At 35.5% G+C, this 21109-nt stretch overlaps 1 pseudogene; it reads right to left on the bottom strand.

Annotated features, from left to right (window-relative positions):
- Window positions 1-497: 497 nt before the first annotated feature.
- Window positions 498-20984, bottom strand: LOC120158449 (annotated as a pseudogene).
- Between the last annotated feature and the right edge of the window lie 125 nt (window positions 20985-21109).

The raw sequence follows: 21109 nt of genomic DNA, 5'->3' as shown, positions 1-21109 counted from the left end.
TAGATCCTGAACTATCCGGCAATGATTGCACGATCGGCGTCCGTAAACAGAAGATAGGAGGAGGACGATTAAGAAATTGAGCTGAATTGCCGTGAACCCCGGCATATGTTTTACAATTGAAAGGATTCTTGCAATTGATTCTGGAACCCTAACCCAACCTTTTTGCGAGGGCTACCACTGTGACAATTCTTCTTCACCAGGCAAACGTCGTTCAACTAACTAACCTGACTTTCTTTTCAATTAAATTTATTTATTCCTTGTTAAGGTATTTAATTCAATTTCTTTTGTAGATCAATTCCCGTTTCCAGAATAAGCCCAAGCCCATTTCATCAGGGCTTGCATCTATTTCTATTGAAGAAAAAACCCATAGGATTGAACTCAACCAATGCCTGAGCAACTTGATTACATTCTCCGTGAGAGAAACTAAAAACAATAAAGGATTGGAGATGGGTTTTTCTTTCCTTTTGAAAGTACTGGCAGAATAACAAAATATTAGATCAAGTATCCTTATCCTTCACTGTTATAGCAGAAGATTTGAACCATGGTACCCACACCGAGGCTGTCTTTTGGTATAACCTGTATGCTTCAGTTCTGTACTCCTGCTTCAACATCCGCTGCCCCACAAGGAAAGTAACATAAGCTAAGCACATACTATTGATCAAACATCCCACGTAGGTCCATCCATGACCCAAGTTCCATGAAAATACAGCCAGCCCCCACCACCATAGTTGTTCCCCAAAGTAGTTTGGATGCCGCGAGCACCGCCACAAGCCACGGTTGAGGTTCGGGACCATAGGTTTTCCGAGCACTTTTAGCTTGGTATTTCTAGTCACAAAATTATGCAGTTGGCATATCTGCAAAGCATGCTATGACAAACCACACAAACAAACTCCAGTGGCAACAAAATCCCAGATATTCAAGGGCTTATCTACCAAGTGGACGACATACAGCGGAAGACATATCCCAATCAGAAGTATCTGCATAGTTGAAACACCAGTTAGTTTAGTTCATGTTCTCTCATCAGCTTTTTATTAATGTAATGGTGTTTGCTTTCTTCTACTTAAGGATCAAATTTTTATTTGTTATTAGAGAAAGAACCAAATCGTATAATACAAAATATCTGGAGAATCATTGCGAAACGTAAACAGAGAAGAAGGAAATCCACCACCAATGCTTGCCGTATTGTAAGCGCATATCAGCGAACCACCAGTCTTCTCTGGCACCCCACTGTCATTTTTCTCGCCTGAAATAGCTATGGGCCAGCCTAATACTCCAGACCCAAGTCAACACTGTAACGATCATTGTCCACCACCGATCAAATTGAGCCAAAGGGTGGATTGCATAGTAATGAAGTAACAACACCGGTATCACCGTCCAATACAGATCAATCATCTGAAACCAACCAAAAGAAGGCAATAAGGAGGAGTAGAATTTAAATAATTACAAGTAATAAAAGAAAGGCACTGACCCAGTTGCTGGATTGGATGAAACCAATGAGCCAGAAAAGGACATTGACATTGAAGAAGACATTGGCTAACAGAAGAGGGTGATGGAAACATCACGACCACAGAGGAGAAAGGTGAGCACTGTTGCTCTGGAGATGACTAAGGAAATAAAGATAGAACAGAATTGAAGGGAGCGGAACAAGAAATGCCACGACGGCATTTTCAAGTTGCTGCTTCTGCTCATGTTTGTTTTTCCTCCCGGGGACTTCGGGGTCGGAGGGAAAGCGAGGCACCACTTTTGTAGCTGTCGTAACCGGTTTTTGTCCGGGCACGAATTTTTTACTTGACGTGAAAAGTGATGTGAATAAATGATTTTTAAAATAATTTGGGAGTCGTCATCGGCCTTTTGGGTCAGGTAGGTCGAATACCTAAAAATCATCCTTTAAAAGAGTATTTAAGAAAACATCAGTTAAAAGATAAACTGATCTGCATTTTAACCAAAAATTCATTGTTTTTAATGATAAAAAGTGATTCGTGGTCGGTTACGTGTAGGGAATAATTATCACCCCTACAACGCCCAAAATTGGTATTTTTTAATTATAAATTGTCTCTATTATTAGAAATTTAAAAATTCAAATTATATTTAATTTATAATCCTATTTAATTTAAATATTTTTAAGAAAATATATTAAACACAAATAAGATATTTACTTATTTAGAAATATCATAAAAGGACTTTTAGGTGCCTTAAGACAACTCTTTTCTTTAATATTAATAAATATTATAATTAAATTATAAATTTTTTATCATAATATTTAATTTTAAAATATCATAATAGGACATCCAGTTGTATTAAGACTGCCCTTTTCTTTGATATTGAAAAATAAATATATATTAAAATATAATAAATAGAAATAATATTTAAATATAAACAAGTAAAATTAAAACATAAATAAACAATAATAAAAATAAAATTAGAACTATATATTTAAAAACAGTAAAACTTTATAATAAATGAAAATATTTAAAATTAGTGACTAAATTATAATCTAATAAAATTAAATACCTAATTTATAATTAATTATTTAAAAATACAGGGATTAAACATGCTATTTTCCTTATTTATTAATCTGGTGACTAAAATAAAATTATATAAAATTCGAATATCAAATTAAAATAAATTAAAAATATATACTTTGGGATTAAAATATTAATTATTAAAATTAATGGACTAAATACGTATTTTATCTAAAATATTTAATATTACGGTTAAGGGCTAAAATATAAATAAATAAAATGTAGAAACCAAATTAAAAGGATCAAAAATTTGAATCAGTGACTAAAATGTAAAACATATAAGATAGAGGGACTACGGACGGGGTTTAACAATTAAAAATTACACAAATAGCCCTTCCCAAAACAACGTCGTTCGGGAAGGGCTATTTAAAGCCAGAAACGGCTGGCCCTTCGGGCCAGCTCTCTCATTTCTCCCTTTATCATTCTCTCTCTAACTGAGAGAGAATGAAAAACGCTCTCCCTTCTCTCTAGCTTCCCTCATCGGAGGGAAGCCGGTCACCAGGCGGCAGCCGTCTGCCGCCGTAATTCTCACTTTCGGCCACCGAATCTGGTGGCCGGAAATTTTTTTTATACCACAACGTAGATCGGACCGTCCTAATGACGGTTCCGGTGTTCTTTTCTTTTAAATAGCTCCCGATCGGAGCAAATCTAGGAAAATACCTTTGGTTTTCGAAGGTTTTTGGTGATGTTTGGAGGGGTCCGACGGTCGTGGCTTCCTCGGTAAGCTTCTCTCCTTTCTTTTCTTTTGTTTCTGGTTGCTGTGTTGAGGGTTTGTTATGCTTTGATTTTGCTGTTGGTTGCTCCTTCTCTGTTGGTTGCCACTCTTTTTTTCTGTTCTGTTGGGGGTTTTTTTCTTTGCAGGTTGGGTGATGGCCTTATAGCCATCACCGGCGCTCGTCTCGGACCGGTCCTAAAGGTGAAGTTCGGTGAGTCACCGGACTTCCAGTGGTGACTCACCGTTGGGGCGACATGTGTGCGGCTGGGACGTGGTTCTTCTGGAAGCTTCCGACGAGACGTGGCAGCGGTGGAGATGGTGGGAGTAGCTGCGGCGGCCGCGTGGCCCTAGGGTATCATCACCCTAGGGTTTGTGCTGGATGAGTGTGGGCCGTTGGATCTCTCAGATCCAACGGCTGAGATGATGAGGCGGCTAGGGTTAGATCAAACCCTAATATGGTTTTAGGGTTTAGTTAGGCAATCTGGATTTGTAATTGGGCCAGACAATATGGGCATGTTTGTAATAATAATATAAATAATATAAATAATAATATTTATAATAATAATATAAATAATATTTAAATAAAAAAATGAAGAAAAAAATGAGTATCTTCAGCTGCCCCTCTTTGCTTATTTCTTGTGTTAACAAGAATAGAGCAAAGACGAAAAGATAATAAGTTTTTTTTTCATTTGACTTCACTTGATTAATATAGAGATGTTTAATAAATTCTTCTCTTTCTTCAGATGAGTTCTTCTCATTACGAACTTTCCGCTGGGGATGATGTTGACCTATTTCCTTCTGTGATAGAGTCATCCAAAAGGTTGAATAAGCTATTCTCATTATGAACTTCTTCTTTCTTCTTCAGATGAGTTCTTCTTATTATGAACTTTTTCTAGAAAGGTTGATGCTGATCTATCTCCTTTTGTGATAGAATTATGCAAAAAGTTGAATAAATTCTTCTCCAGATGACGAGTTCTTCTCATTATGAACTCTACCTGGCAATGTTGATCCATCAAATGATGAATTTAAACAAAAGGTTGAACAAATTCTTCTCATTATGAACTTCTTCTTCCTTCTTCAGATGAGTTCTTCTTATTATAAACTTGAACTGGTAATATTGATCATGAATTCAAGCCAAAAGTTAAACAAGTTCTTCTCATTATGAACTTCTTCTTCTTTCTTCAGAAGAGTTCTTCTTATTATGAACTCGAACTGGAAATGTTGATTCACCGAGTGATGAATTTAAGCAAAAATTTGAACAATTTCTTCTTCTTCAGATGATGAGTTCTTCTCATTATGAACTCTACCTGGCAATGTTGATCCATCAAACGATGAATTCAAACAAAAGGTTGAACAAATTCTTCTCATTATGAACTTCTTCTTCCTTCTTCAGATGAGTTCTTCTCATTATGAACTTTCTCTGGAAAAGCTGATCCATCAAGTGATGAATTCGAGCAAAAGGTTGAACAAATTCTTCTCATTATGAACTTCTTCTTCCTTATTCAGATGAGTTCTTCTCATTATGAACTCGAACTGGAAATGTTGATCCACCGAATGATGGATTTTAATCTTTGCTAAAATCTTTGAAATTCCTGTCAAAATTCAACATGGATAAAATGAATGAAAATGCACCTATTTTTGCAAATGCCTAAATATGATGCATGAATGTTAAGTTATTTGATTTCAGATTGGTGAACTGAGTATTTCTTCAGTTGTGTAGAAATCCAATAAATCTTTCTTCTTCAAATCGGAGAATCTATCATCTTTGACAAATGTAGATGTAGATATAATGTCATAAAATCTCTTGAGAATAAAACTCAATAGTATAGGCTCTTGAAAAGCTCGCACTCATGCAACATGTTGATTCTGATAACAACTCATCTGATTATGAAGTGATCTTTCAAGATGATTTCACAAATATTGATAGTTCTTTTGATACTGAGGAAATCTTGAATTCTAGTTCTGATGAGGAGAGTAAACTGTTATACTTGACGAAAATGGGATACTCAAATGATATGTCTTCAATAGTCATAGAGATATAATCCTGATTCATCAATTGCAGAGTTGACAAATTTTATATGTACTGCTCAAATGGCTAAGGATGCTGACATACTTCTTCCGGTAAAAGATAGGAAGCCATTATGCAATGATCCCAATTACAAGAAAAGGCGAAACTTGGGCTATGATTTTCTTAAAAAAGAATAAGCAGAAGAAGCTTGAAAAGAAGCTTCTTAATGAAGACGATCATGCAATTCATCTTTCAATTTCAATGATTGGTTTTGTGGTTCTTACCGAACCAGATCAGATGACTCAAAGAACACTTCCAGAAGATGCTATTGGGTCTTCTTCTTTCTACTATGAGCAAATTCATCTTTCAAATCCAATGATTGATTTTAGGGTTCATACTAAATCAGATCAGATAACTCAAAGAACACTTCCAGAAGATGCTATTGGGTATTCTTATTTCTACTATGAGCAAATTCATCTTTAAAATCCAATGATTGATTTTGGGGTTCATATCAAATCAGATCATATAACTCAAAGAACACTTCCAGAAGATGTTATTGGGTCTTCTTATTTCTACTATGAGCACATGGCACTTGCTCCAATTAATGTTTGGACTGGAATATCCTAGTACTTATTTGATGTAGAGCCAGAATTTGTAGATTCGAAGCATTTTCATGCTACTACACTGAAAAGGGCTATATTCATAATTCTGCCAATTGAGAACAGATTTCCTCTTATTCTGCTTCCTTCATGTGCTATACATGATGCTTTTCCATTGACAAAGAAATGATGGCCTTCCTGGGATCCAAGAACAAATTTGAACTGTTTATAAACATGTACAGGAAGTGCCAAATTGACAGAAAGGATCTGTAAGGCTCTTGAAGCTTATGACAATGAGCCACATTCGAGTGTCTAAAAGCATGTTCTTGATGATTGCTGAAAATGGAATCTGGTATGGGTTGGAAGGAATAAAGTTACGTCATTTGAACCTGATGAGGTGGAAATGCTTCTAGGTTTCCCTAAAAACCATGCATGAGGATCTGTATAGAGATATGTTCCATGGTGGTATCAATGTTCTGTCTCTTTTCTCTGAGATCAGTGATGCAGAGGTTGCTTTTTACTGTCTTGGCATACTTTTGAAAACAGATGTGCAAGAACTGAATGATGATCGGTTGGAGCAATTGATGAGTAGATTTGTCGAATTCGACCTTGTTGTCAGTGGCATCCCGTGTAACAACCTTAATGGTAGCACTAAACATCATTGTGATGGCTAGAAGATTTTTGTTGGTTCATTTTCTTGCAATGACTGCTACGACAGCTGTCTCTTCTGCTGCTCCAATATATCCCACTTTTTCGAATCATGGAAAGGTTTGGCTGATAGTAAAACTGGTTATCTCATCTTTTGTAATCATGTAACCAATGTTACCCAATATGAAAGGCATACAAATATAGAATCTGTTTCAATGTCTTATTCTGTGCCATAAGTCCTCAAATTCAAATTCAGCAATCTTCTGAAGGACATAATGGATATCATCTTGACAAAGAAATTGATCAGCATGGGAAAGGCAGCAATGTTGTTCATGGCTTTATGATGGTGATAATTTGCTTACTTTGTATTCCAAAGTATTAACATAAAGTGATATTCAGAAATCTTTAACTTATTTCAAAATTATGTTAATCCATTTACAAAATAAAAGAATAAATTGAATTTTCGGAAATAAATTGAATCTCAAATAAATTGAATTTAAAGAAAATAAACTTGGAATTTATTAATAAATAGATAGAATTGTATTCAAAGTTATGGCAAGCATAAGAATGATAAAAATTCAAATGACTCAACAAATTATTAGCATAAGTATTTCTAAATTAATCAAATTGATATAATTTAGAGTACTGATGTAAGCTTTTGTCCGAAAGATCTCAAACGTTGTCAGAATGCTTATAGATGTGAAGTTCCTCCCAAACTATCAAAATCTTAAGAGGGTTCAATTTCCAGATGCCTAATATCAACATGTATTTGAGCCGCCCTTTTAGGTTTTCAACTCAAATCCTTCCTTTGGTTACAAGATGCCCTTTGCGGGTTTTCATCTTGACCCTCTCTTTTTCTTCTTTTCTTTTTCTTTCTTTTTCCCTCATTTTTTCTTTTTTTGTTTTTGTTTTTTTTCAAGCATAGTATTTCTTGACAGAATCCGAGTTTATTGGGTTTCTCAGAATTTTTCCATCTATTTCTGCCAAGATCAACGCTCCTCCGGAAAAGGCCTTTTTTACAACGTATGGCCCTTCCCAATTAGGCATCCATTTCCCACGGAAATCTTTATGTATAGGCAAGATCTTTTTTAGTACTAGATCACCCTCTTGGAATTCTCTTGGATGTACTTTTTTCATGAGACTCATCATCCGTTTCTGATACATCTGTCCATGACAAATAGCTTTCAATCTTTCTCCTCAATAAGGTTCAATTGATCAAATCTAGCTTGGTTCCATTCAGATTCATCCAATTTTGTTTCTCTCAAAATTCGAAGCGATGGAATCTCAACTTCAATTGGTAAGACTGCTTCCATCCCATATACTAAAGAAAAAGGTGTTGCCCCAGTAGATGTTCGAACAGTAGTTCGGTATGCATATAGAGCAAAAGGTAACTTCTCGTGCCAATCTTTGTAAGTTTCAGTGGTCTTTGTAATGATTCTCTTGATGTTCTTATTTGCCGCTTCAACTGCCCCATTCATCTTTGGACGATATGCCACTGAGTTTGCATGTTTGATCTTAAACTGTGCACAAAGTTCGGTCATCATTTTATTGTTCAGATTTAGAGCATTATCTGTAATGATCCTTTCTGGTAGGCCATACCGACAAATTATCTCTTTCTTTATGAATTTGCAGACTGTGGACCTCTTAATGTTGGCATACGAAGCACCTTCAACCCACTTGGTAAAATAATCAATTGCCACAAGGATGAAACAATGTCCATTCGATGCTTTTGGTGTGATTGCCCCAATGACGTCTATTCCCCACATAGAAAATGGCCAGGGTGCTGTCATTACATGTAAAGGAGATGGGGGTACATGAATCTTATCCGCATATATCTGGCATTTATGACATTTCCTTGCATAATCAATACAATCTGTGTGCATGGTAGCCCAATAGTATCCATATCTCATTATTTTTCTGGCCATGGAAAGACCATTTGCATGTGTTCCATATATTCCGCTGTGTACTTCTTCAATGATGCTTCTGGCTTCGCTGGTATTTAAACATCTCAATAGCATTTGATCATTGCTTCTTCTATACATAGTCTCGTCATCAAGAAAATATCCAGCATCCATTCTTCTCAAGGTTCTTTTATCAATTTCAGATGCATTTTGTGGATAACTTTGATTTTTGATATATTGCAGGATATCATGATATCATGGTTTACCATCTACCTCTTCTTCCACACTATAACAATGTGCAGGAATTTTATATACTTGCATTTTGATTGGCATCATATCAACTTTCTTAGTTGCCTGAAACATAGCAGCTAATGTAGCCAAAGCATCTGCCATTTGATTTTCTTCTCGAGGGAGATAATTGAAGGTGACTCTCTCAAATTCTTTCACTAATTCGAGGGTAAAATTTCGGTATTCCAACAATTTGGGATCTTTTATTTCCCATTCTCCTCGTAATTGATACACCACTAACGATGAATCTCCATATATTTTGAGACATTTGATTTTTCTTTCTATAGCTGCTTTCAATTCCATGACACAAGCTTCGTATTCCTCCATGTTATTGGTGCAAAAGAACTCCAGTCTACTTGTAAAGGGATAATAAATATTTTCTGGAGAAATTAACACTACCCCGATTCTTCATCCCAAGGCATTGGATGCTCCGTCAAAGTAAAGCTTCCAAGATGCAGATGCATCATTTGTTCCGACTTCTTCATTCATGGATATGCATAACAAATCTTCATCTGGAAAATTGAAACTCAAAGGTTGATAATCATTTGATACACGGTTGGCCAGAAAATCAGCTATGACACTTCCTTTTATCGCTTTTTGGTTGACATATACAATATCAAACTCGGATAATAACATCTGCCATCTAGCCATTCTGCCTGTCAAAGCTGGTGATTCCATTAAGAATTTCAAAGGATCAAGTTTGGATATCAACCAAGTAGTATGATATAACATATATTGTCTGAGTCTTCGAGTAGCCCACACCAAAGCACAACATAATTTTTGTATTGGTGGATATCGAATTTCACAATCAGTAAATTTCTTGCTCAGATAATAAATGGCTTTTTCTTTTCTTCCAGATTCATCATGCTGTCCCAGTACACATCCCATCGAATTTTCAAAGACTGTCAAGTAGAGAATTAACGGTCTATCAGGCATTGGTGATACTAAAATTGGGGCATTGGATAAATATTTCTTAATAATATCCAAAGTTTCTTGACATTCATCATTCCAGACTTCAGGATTGTTCTTTCGAAGTAATTTGAATACTTGATTACATTTGTCAGTTAATTGAGAAATGAACCGAGATATATAATTTAATCTTCCCAAAAAGCCTCGAACTTCTTTTTTTGTATTGGGTGGTGGAAGATCTTGAATTGCTTTTACTTTATCTGGATCAATCTCGATTCCTTTTTTGCTGACCACAAATCCCAAAAGCTTCCCAGAAGTTACCCCAAAAGTGCATTTAGCAGGGTTGAGCTTTAATTGATACTTCCTCAATCTATGGAAAAGCTTTCTCAAATTTTGAATATGTTCTTCTTCAGTTCGGGATTTGGCAATCATGTCATCTACATATACTTCAATCTCTTTGTGCATCATGTCATGAAACAAAGTTACCATGGCTCTTTGATACGTTGCCCCTGCATTTTTCAATCCAAATGGCATTACTTTATAGCAGAATGTGCCCCACATGGTTACAAATGTTTTTTTCCATGTCTTCAGGATTCATTTTTATCTGATTATATCCTGAAAAGCCATCCATGAATGAGAACCATGCGTGTCATACAGTATTGTCCACCAAGGTGTCTATGTGAGGTAATGGAAAGCTATCCTTCGGACTAGCTTTGTTGAGATCTCTGTAATCCACACACATTCGAACTTTCCCATTTTTCTTTGGTACGGGAACAATGTTGGCTATCCATTCTGGGTATTTGGCTGCCTGTAAGAAACCTGCATTAATCTGCTTCATCACTTCCTCTTTGATCTGCAATAACATTTCTGGCCTCATTCGCCTGGCTTTTGTTGGACCGGTTATATTCTGGATTGATTGGAAGCTTGTGTATCACTATTTTGTACTCAAACCAGGCATATCTTGATAAGACCAGGCGAAGATATCTTTGAACTCTTGAAGAAGTTTTATCAATTCTTGTTTTATCTGGATTGTCAGAGTAGTACCAATTTTCACCTCTTTCATTCTTCATCTGTTCCCAGATTCACAGTCTCAATCTCTTCTTTGTGAGGTAAAATTTGTTTATCTTATTTTTCTACCAGTCTTAATAATTCAATAGGAACATCACATTCCAGTTCATCCTCACACTCATGATTTCCTCCAGACATATGGGCTGCTCTAAATTTATCTCTTGATTAAATTTAGGAATAAACATGCTATTAACATTGTGACACCTGCAAATTTAAGTCGGACATATTTCCGAAAGAATATAGTAAATTTATGAAATAAATAATGTAAAAATGTAAGAAAATGTAAAGAATGATTGCCATCTGAAAATTTTAAAGAAAATTTCTTATATTTAATATTAGGTGAATTAACATAATTTCCTTTACAAGATAACAAAAAGTTTTCATACTTTTGGGCTAAACATAAAGATTAGTTCTGAATATTACTCTTTGTTAATATTAAAAACTACAGGAAGGTCTTCAGTGGTCCAATTGTTGAGTGTTTCTCCAGGAAAACATGGCGAATCCTATCCAAGTATTTGCCAGTCTTGTTGTCATTCATGATCATGTTGATAAATAATCCCATTCATAGCTTCTTCAACTATGCTTTGATCTTTCGTCAACTTTTCTTCTTTAAAGGCCTCAACAAGCTGTTGTTCTACATTAATTGTTCCCCCTATCTGAATGTGGTCTTCAACTGTGGGAAAGACATGTGTTCCCAAAGGATTTCTTCTCCTTTCAACCTGCCTTCTGTCTTCGCACCTTCTTTTCATCTCTTTGTTCTTTTGCTGAAAATTGGGCTTAAATCCAAGCCCAAAACGATCTTTCTTCATCTTTATACTTACTGGAACTGAAATCCCTTGAAGATTCTTTCCTAAACCTTTCCCAGCTTTAGCTCCGATGCCTAAAGTTTGTCGTACCATCATCTTGGTGCAATCAGATAATCTGGGATATGGAATTTTGCTTCCTTTGCAATAAAGGTTGCATTGAAAAATTCAAGAGCTCGAAAAGAGTATTCAAGAGCATCATCATTGGTTTCAATATATGGAACATCACTTGTTATAGACGCAATGATTTCTTCTTCAGCTCCTACGCATATAGTTGTCCATCAACACAAATTTCAATTTCTGATGTAATGAAGAAGGAACGGCTGCTGAATGAATCCATGGCCTCCCTAATAATAATTATATGTAGGGTGGATGTCCATCACCACAAAGTCAATATTGTACACGACTGGTCCGATTAACAACGGTATTTCCATTTTCCCAAGCACCTCTTTTTGAGTACCATCAAAAGCTCGTACTACATTCTGATAACTCTTCATGTGTGATTTATCCACAGGCATTCTTTGAAGTGTGACTAGAGGCATCAAGTTGAGAGCGGATCCATTGTCAATCAATACTCCTGGCAAAACATGACCATGACAATGTGTAGTGATATTCAAAGCTTTTACTGACCCCATTCCGCCTTCAGGTATTTCATCATCCGTGAACGTTATGTAATTGTCAGCGGCTATATGTCCCACAATTCTGTCAAGTTTATTGAGGGATATATCTTCAGGGATAAAGGTTTGATTAAGCATTCTCATCAAAGCATTTCTATGTGCTTCTGAATTCATCAATAGATCAAGAATAGAAATTCTCGCTTATTGTTTGTGTAGTTGTTCAACCACACTATACTCACTATGTTTCAGGAATTTCAAAAATTCTTGCGCTTGTTTTTTCTGTTACAGGCTCATTGAATGCTGGAGGGGATTCATCATCAAATACCTTTTGGGGTATTACCATGGTTTTTCCTTTTGCTTTCACTTGTTCCGAGGTATTGGATGTTTTGGGAGAGTAACATCTCCCACTTCTTGTAAAGTATCTGACTTCACTCACTGCTTCAGATGTCGAACCCAGACTCTGTATTTTCTCTTCTATTTTTTCTAGAGAAATAGATCCTCCTACCATTGAAACATTAGTAGATAATTCCAAGGTACTCTGCGGGTATCCTTGTATGGAAATGGTAGAGGAGTGGTGATAACTACTTTCGGCTTTGTTGGTGCAGGAATCACCGTAGATGATTCACATTAATGATCACAGGATCACTTGTTCTTTGATTAGGTTTAGAATCATCTGATGAGCAAACGTCATCTTTTGTCTTCTTCAAAGAACTCTATCTCTCTGTTATTCATCAATTTTTGCACCAAATCCCTAAACTCATGACATAGTTAAATTTCATGCCCCTTCTCTTGATGATATTCACAGTAATTCTTGCCTTCATTATGATTTGGCCTGAATTATCGTGGAATTATACCGGCTAAAGAGAGTTGTTGAAATATCCAAATAAAAGAAGATTTAATTTCAGAAATGTCAGTTTTTGCTTTCTTTCTGTTCTCTTCCTGAATTGCATTCACGTTTTTATCTCCATGATTTGGCAATGGATGCTTTGATGTAGATGGTGAATTGAATTCCAACTTTCTAGTGTTGATCAAATTTTGAACCACTCTTTTGAATGCCAAACAGTTTTCAATAGAATGACCCGTAATTCCTTCATGGTAAACACAGTGTGCCTTTACATCATACCATGGAGGGAATGATGGTTGCATAAGAACGAAAGGATATGACCGTATGACATCTGCTTTTAACAGCGAATCATAGATATCTGCATAGGGTACTGGTAAAGGTGTAAAAGATAACCTTTCACTTTCCTTTCGAGATCCTCTAGACTCTGCTCGATTAGTGTTTGTTTCTTCTTTCTTAACCCTTGGCTGGGTTATTGTAACACTTTCGATGAATCCTTGTTGTAAGAGTTTGCATTGTTGACTTCATTCTCTTTTTTCCAGTACATAGGTCTTTTGGAACTAGACCCCTTTGATTTAATTTTGCCACTTTTCAAGACATTTTCAATGAGTTCTCCATAAATAACTAAATCTGCAAAATTTCTGGTTGGATTCCCCATTAGATGATTTAAATAGGGAGCTTTTAAAGTATGGACAAATATTACTGTGGCCTCTTTTCTGACAATGGTGGTTGAACCTGGGCTGCCGTGTCACGCCATCTCTGAGCATACTGTCTGAACGTTTCGTTATTCTTTTTCTCCAAATTTTGGAGAGTCCATCTATCAGGGACCATATCTGTTACGTGGCGGTACTGCTCTAGGAATGCTTTAGCCAGATCTTTCCAAGATCTAATGTTGGCTTTGGTCAATTGAGTATACCATTTTAAGGCTGGTCCTGTAAAACTATCTTGAAAGCAGTGAATTAATAATTTCTCGTCTTTCAATATCCTGCCATTCTGCGACAAAACATAGTAATGTGGATGAAGGGCATGTAGTACCGTCATATCTATCAAATTCGGGAACTTTGAACTTGATGGGGAGGATTAGGTATGGAACCAAACTCAACTCACTAGCGTCAAACCCATAGAATGATTCAGTTATTTCCACAGATTTCATTCATTCTTCTAAACTCTTGATATATCTGGTCAATTCTTCATTTACTTTTTCCTTCTCATTCAGCTCATTCAAATCTGGGATTAGATGCTCAGTATTAAAATCCCCTATTTTCACATATGATATAAGTGGATTTTTGCTTGAAGATGCAGGATCCACTTGTCGAATTTCATGTGGTTTGGCTTCTTGAAATGCTGATGTGCGGGCATTGATTTGTAGGTGTAGTACCAGAGTGATAAATTGGTTCTGGTGGGAAACTTAGAGGATACATAGGTTCTTGGTCGAAAGATACAGGATTTTCATGCATTTTCCCAATGATACCCTGCCTTTAAACATGTCTTCTATTTTCTGCATCATGTTGTCTTGTGAGTTTGCAATACTGGCTTCAATTTTCTCTAGTTTCATTCTCATTTCTGCTTGTTCTTTATTATGCTGTTCCTCAATACGTTGTATTTTATCCTCCATAATTCTCTTAGTAGCTTGTCTAGTACCGTAGTGATGTTGTATTTCTCTTTTGGCCAGAATAACTGCGATTGAAAATTCTTTTGATATTATTTTTCAAATTTTAATTAACGAATGTTATAAAAATAATGAAAATAATGCAATGAATGTATGTATGCGGAATGCATGTATGTAAAAGGTATTGATCCCAAAAAGTTAATTGTCATAGAACAACTTTCATCGGCATACAAAAGTTTCTTTATAATAGTTCATAATACAGATAAGGCGTAGCTTTCTTATTAAGCTCTATAATTTCTTTCATTAGCCATGACACCTTCTTTCCGAATTTAGAAACTGGATCAACGTGATGCTCAATTATTTTTGCTTCAACAGCTAGTTCTCCAACATATCTAGCAACTTCGCTCATTGTACCATGGCCTCGATACCATATTACTTCTTTCTTCACTTCTTTCTACATAGAAATCAGTTGATTTTGCCATTGTTCATTAGTTCCTTCAAGAGTTTGCTCTAACTCAGTGATTCTGACTTGACAATTGTGAAGAGTTTTTTCAAGATCTCTAATGCGTCTTCGTAGTGAAGCACTTTCCTCATTACTTCTTTGAGATCATTAGGTCCTAGACGAACCTTTTCTTGAAATAATGACTCTTCAAGTTGCAAAATGTAAGCGTTAAACTCTGAGTTTTTGTTTCTAGACTGATCCAGATCTTCTTCAAGTTTGTTCGTGCTTCTTGCGTTCTTTGATTAAGCTTCTGGATTTTGAACATTCTTGTTTCTACATCTTTGCATCCAATTGCTAGCCACTTCTTACTCTACCTCAAGTTTGGTATTGAAATTCTTTTCTTTCCAGCTCCCATTTTTCTTTTTCAATATTGAATTCTTTAATCTTTTGGCCCCTGACTTCAAGTTCGGCAATCAGATGGTTCATTTCAGATTCAAATCCTTTAAACATGATATTTTTCTCACCCTCAAATTTATCAAGAATATCACTCTTCATCTCTTCTAAATCTTTGGCTCGATCCCTTTCTTTTGCATTTCATCCATGATCTCGCGGTGCTCAGCTTTGTTTTATAATTCGCTCTCTTCTGTCAACCTCAAAATCTTCCATTTTTTGTTTTCCTTTCTCAAGGCTTTTGAGTAGACGGCTATTATTTCCTTTCAGATCTTCAACTTGACTTTTCTCGATGTTCAATTCTCTGGTCATTTGTACTGTTGATTGTCTTCGTCCTGATGCTTTTCGGGATTTATATAACTTCTGGTAATTTTTCTTTAATGCTCTGAATTCACCATCAACTTTTTCTTTGTTTTCTCTCAACATTGCACATTATGATGAATGAAAGTCAATGTCAACACCCAACATAGCTTATATCGTCTCATTTGCTCTAATTCTCTTGACCAATCTTCTCTTTCTGCTTCAAACTCAGCTCTCAGGATTTCAATCTCTGATGGAACCACCTTAATGCGATCTTCCATAGAGATATCCTCAGTTTGGTCTGGTAGAGGAATATTTTCATTTTTCCTGACAGATCTTCATTCCTCATAATCAGGAGTTAACATTTCTTTTGCTGCTTTAGCTCGGATACAAAAAGTTGTTTTTCAAGCTGTAAAAGCCTCCATAATATTTCTTTTATAATTTTTGATGTGGAATGCGAACTCAGATTAATGTAATCCAGCAGTGACAGGTACAAATTGACGACCTTCATACTGTCTTATGACCAGAAGTGGTGCATATCCAATTCCTCCCCACAATCCGAGTAGCATATCCAATTCCTCCAAACAATGTCATTGCTTTGCAGATTTCGAAAGGCATTAATCCACATATCTTTCTTAATTTCTTTCGGCCATTCTTGCTCCAGAAATTCTTTTAATGGTGAGTAATTTGTATTAAAGCGTCGGTATGAAACCTTTTCTGTCCTCCAAAAATGGCTACGGATCCAAACATATAACAATTGGGTACACCCTGAGAATCGTCCACCTCTTAGCTTTCTACAAGCATTTAACGATCTGAAAGTCTCTGCTAGAATTGCAGAAGCAGGATTAATCTTTTTTGGTAGCTGCTCAAACAAATCTACTACTGCAACTTCAATATATCCTAATACTTTGGGAAGATGACCATACCATACATACCCAGAGCAAATAGATCGAATCGTACTTTAGTGTCTGGATGACTGAATAAGTTCTTTAATGTTAGTCCAAGCAATGCCTTCGCTTTCGCCCTTTTGTTTTGTACGGGATGCCACCCATTCTTCTCGTACCCCGGTAATCTTTGCTAATTTAACTCGAAAGGGTTGAGTTTTAATTGACTTTGAATAAATTCGATTCTCCAAAGCCCCTTCTATATGTAACAAAGTTGTGTACTCTTCAATAGTAGGGACCAAGTCCTCTTTATTGAGAGTGAAGCAATTGTACCCGGGATTCCAGAATTGAATTAGGGCTCGAAGTAAGTCATCATCAACTTCAACATAGAGAAAATATAGGATGTCTCCGTAAGTCTGATAAAACTGCAACTTTTTGTTTGAGTCCCAACTTTCCCAAATGCTTCAAATCTTGCATATCATTTCTTTTTAGCGAAACTGGAGCATAACTGGCCAAATCAGATACATAGTCATCTTGCAGACTGTCTCCTCCTTGTCTTTGTAAGTCCTCAGCCCACTGTCTTACTTCTGAGTTTAGAACTATTTGATTTGAACACTTTTATCCATGGATGAAGGCTTTCCAATGAGACAATTAACACGAAGATCAATGCCTTTTATCCTGTATGATGCTATGCAAACAGAAGAAATAAAGAACACACAAAAAGAAATGAATTAGTTTACATAATAAAGAAAAAATAATAATTTAATAATAATGTCTACTTAAATATCCTTATTTAAACATGCTTTCTTCATAATTTAAATAATTTAAACTCACATGCAATTTAATCAGTAAGAAAATAAATAAATAAATTAAAAGGAAAATTAGAATTCATTTCTCCTGTGTGTACACCTTTTTTGGACAAAATTTCAGCATGGCTTCAAATCGGAAGAGTTTCTAGAGTTTATTATATGCAGGGTTTCAGATCTAAGAATAAAGGTACCCGAATTGTCCTTGTTAGTGCCCCCTTGGGCTATTAACCCTCAATCCTAGTCCATCACAGACTAAAGTGGATCGAGTTCAATTCGAGGGGATACACTTCTCTATGTCTGACACGGAGAATAAATTCTCACGAAGACATAGAGCATATAAACCCCGAAAGTTACTTGCTAGGTCTGACACGGAGAATAAATTCTCACGAAGACGTCGCTTTCACTCCCACTTAAAAGGGACAAACTCAATTATAGAGCTTTATGTTATGCAATGCGAGTGTTGTGTGTGAGGATAAATGTTCAAACCTCTGACAGAAAAAATAAATAATGAAATAAAATGCTTGTAAATAAAATGAAATATAAATAATATAATAATAAGTATAAAAAATTTGAAAAGAAAGAATTATAAATTAAATATAAGAATTTTAATTTATAATTAATAGAGACAATTTATAATTGATTTTAAAAGTTGACTCGGTCCCAGCGGAGTCGCCAAGCTGTCGTAACCGGTTTTCGTCCGGGCACGAATTTTTTACTTGGCGTGAAAAGTGATGTGAATAAATGGTTTTTAAAATAATTTGGGAGTAGCCATCGGCCTTTTGGGTCAGGTAGGTTGAATACCTAAAAATCATCCTTTAAAAGAGTATTTAAGAAAACATCAGTTAAAAGATAAATTGATCTGCATTTTAACCAAAAATTCATTGTTTTTAATGATAAAAAGGGATTCGTGGTCGGTTACGTTTAGGAAAAGATTAGCACCCCTACAACGCCCAAAATTGATACTTTTTAATTATAAATTGTCTCTATTATTAGAAATTTAAAAATTCAAATTATTTAATTTATAATCCTATTTAATTCAAATATTTTAAGAAAATATATTAAACAAAAATAAGATATTTACTTATTTAGAAATATCAGAAAAGGACTTCTAGGTGCCTTAAGATAGCTCTTTTCTTTGATATTAATAAATATTATAATTAAATTATAAATTTTTTATCATAATATTTAATTTTAAAATACCAGAATAGGACATCCAGTTGTATTAAGACTGCCATTTTCTTTGATATTGAAAAATAAATATATATTAAAATATAATAAATAGAAATAATATTTAAATATAAACAAGTAAAATTAAAACATAAATAAACAATAATAAAAATAAAATTAGAACTATATATTTAAAAGCAGTAAAACTTTATAATAAATGAAAATATTTAAAATTAGTGACTAAATTATATTCTAATAAAATTAAATACCTAATTTGTAATTAATTTTTTAAAAATACAGGGATTAAACATGCTATTTTCCTTATTTATTAATCTGGTGACTAAAATAAAATTATATAAAATTCGAATATCAAATTAAAATAAATTAAAAATATATACTTTGGGATTAAAATATTAATTATTAAAATTAATGGACTAAATACGTATTTTATCTAAAATATTAATATTACGGTTAAGGGCTAAATATAAATAAATAAAATGTAGAAACCAAATTAAAAGGATCAAAAATTTGATTCAGTGACTAAAATGTAAAACATATAAGATAGAGGGACTACGGATGGGGTATAACAATTAAAAATTATACAAATAGCCCTTCCCAAAACGACGTCGTTCGGGAAGGGCTATTTAAATCCAGAAATGGCTGGCCCTTCGGGCCAACTCTCTCATTTCTCCCTTTATCATTCTCTCTCTAACTAAGAGAGAATGAAAAACGCTCTCCCTTCTCTCTAGCTTCCCTCATCGGAGGGAAGCCGGTCACCAGGCGGCAACCGTCTGCCGCCATAATTCTCACTGCCGGCCACCGCATCCGGTGGCCGAAAATTTTTTTTTATACCACAACGTAGATCGGACCGTCCTAATGACGATTCCGGTGTTCTATTCTTTTAAATAGCTCCCGATCGGAGCAAATCTAGGAAAATACCTTCGGTTTTCTAAGGTTTTTGGTGATGTTTGGAGGGGTCCGACGGTCGTGGCTTCCTCGGTAAGCTTCTTTCTTTTCTTTTGTTTATGGTTGCTGGTTGAGGGTTTGCTATGCTTTGATTTGCTGTGGTTGCTCCTTCTCTGTTGGTTGCCTCTCTTTTTTTCTGTTCTGTTGGGGTTTTTTTTCTTTGCAGGTTGGGTGATGGCTTTATAGCCATCACCGGCGCTCGTCTCGGACCGGTCCTAAAGGTGAAGTTCGGTGAGTCACCGGACTTCCAGTGGCGACTCACCGTTGGGGCGACATGTGTGCGGCTGGGACGTGGTTCTTCTGGAAGCTTTCGACGAGACGTGGCAGCGGTGGAGATGGTGGGAGTAGCTGCGACGGCCGCGTGGCCCTAGGGTATCATCACCCTAGGGTTTGTGCTGGATGAGTGTGGGTCGTTGGATCTCTCAGATCCAACGGCTGAGATGATGAGGCGGCTAGGGTTAGATCAAACCCTAATATGGTTTTAGGGTTTAGTTGGGCAATATGGATTTGTAATTGGGCCAGACAATATGGGCCTGTTTGTAATAATATTAATAATAAATAATATAAATAATAATATTTATAATAATAATATAAATAATATTTAAATAAAAAATGAAGAAAAAAATGAGTATCTTCAGTAGCAACTGGTTTCTTTCACTGCCCTGTGGGACACGGCTAAAGAGAGACCAAATGATGAGCTTGATTTTCACCTGGTGTGGGTAGCTCATGCATTGGTTCCAGTCCCATGCCTCAACCGTTTAATCACGATGCTTCCTCATCATGATTTTCGGGCTACACTTTATTGAAGGACCTCATTAAAGGCTTGCTTTGGCATTGTTAATTAACATAGATCAAATAAAAATTACTGAAAATTACCTTAACTAAACTCGGTGAATAAAATTCAAATATTCATTTCAATGATAGGTACATGTAATTTTATCTATGTAGTTGGATTTAAATCATTCTTTTATATCAAATTAATCAAATGACAATGTAATAAGAAGGAAAAGTATCTGACTTGTCCTTCCGAGTTGAATTGCAAAATTTAGTAGGACCATTTTTTTCTTCTTACAAGCAATTGGTGGAGCATAGTTAGGATCTTACATGACATCGTCCTAAAAATTCCAAATCTTTAATAGAAGACGGTAAATGCCACCTATATTAGCAAGCTATGTTTGACCGTATTTTGAGTGCAAATGAATGTAACATGGATTAAAAGAGGGGAGAAAAGGTTGGGAAAAAGCAGCGAAACGATTTATGAAATAAAGTATTGCAGTGATTGAAGTGCATGCATAATATGATTGAAGCATGTAATGGTGGTGAGTTAACCTGCACAAATCCCCGCAATTCACGCACCCAAAAATAAGGTAAGCCAGTTATACTGCACCACTACCATGCCAGGCAACGGTGGCTGGGCCAGACCATCCTTATTATCCATTGATGCTCCTTGCACCTTTATGAGCTTAAACAACAAAGGTAAATGCTCCACAAGAAAGAGCTAATTCTTTCCTTGAACAAAAGATTATGTAAAAAGTACTTTCAAATATAAATGAGGGGCATACT

The sequence above is a fragment of the Hibiscus syriacus genome, unplaced genomic scaffold, assembly GCF_006381635.1.
Source record: "Hibiscus syriacus cultivar Baekdansim isolate YM2019G1 unplaced genomic scaffold, ASM638163v2 tig00111311_pilon, whole genome shotgun sequence".
Lineage (NCBI taxonomy): Eukaryota > Viridiplantae > Streptophyta > Magnoliopsida > Malvales > Malvaceae > Hibiscus > Hibiscus syriacus.
This window is presented reverse-complemented; position numbering and strand designations above follow the sequence as displayed.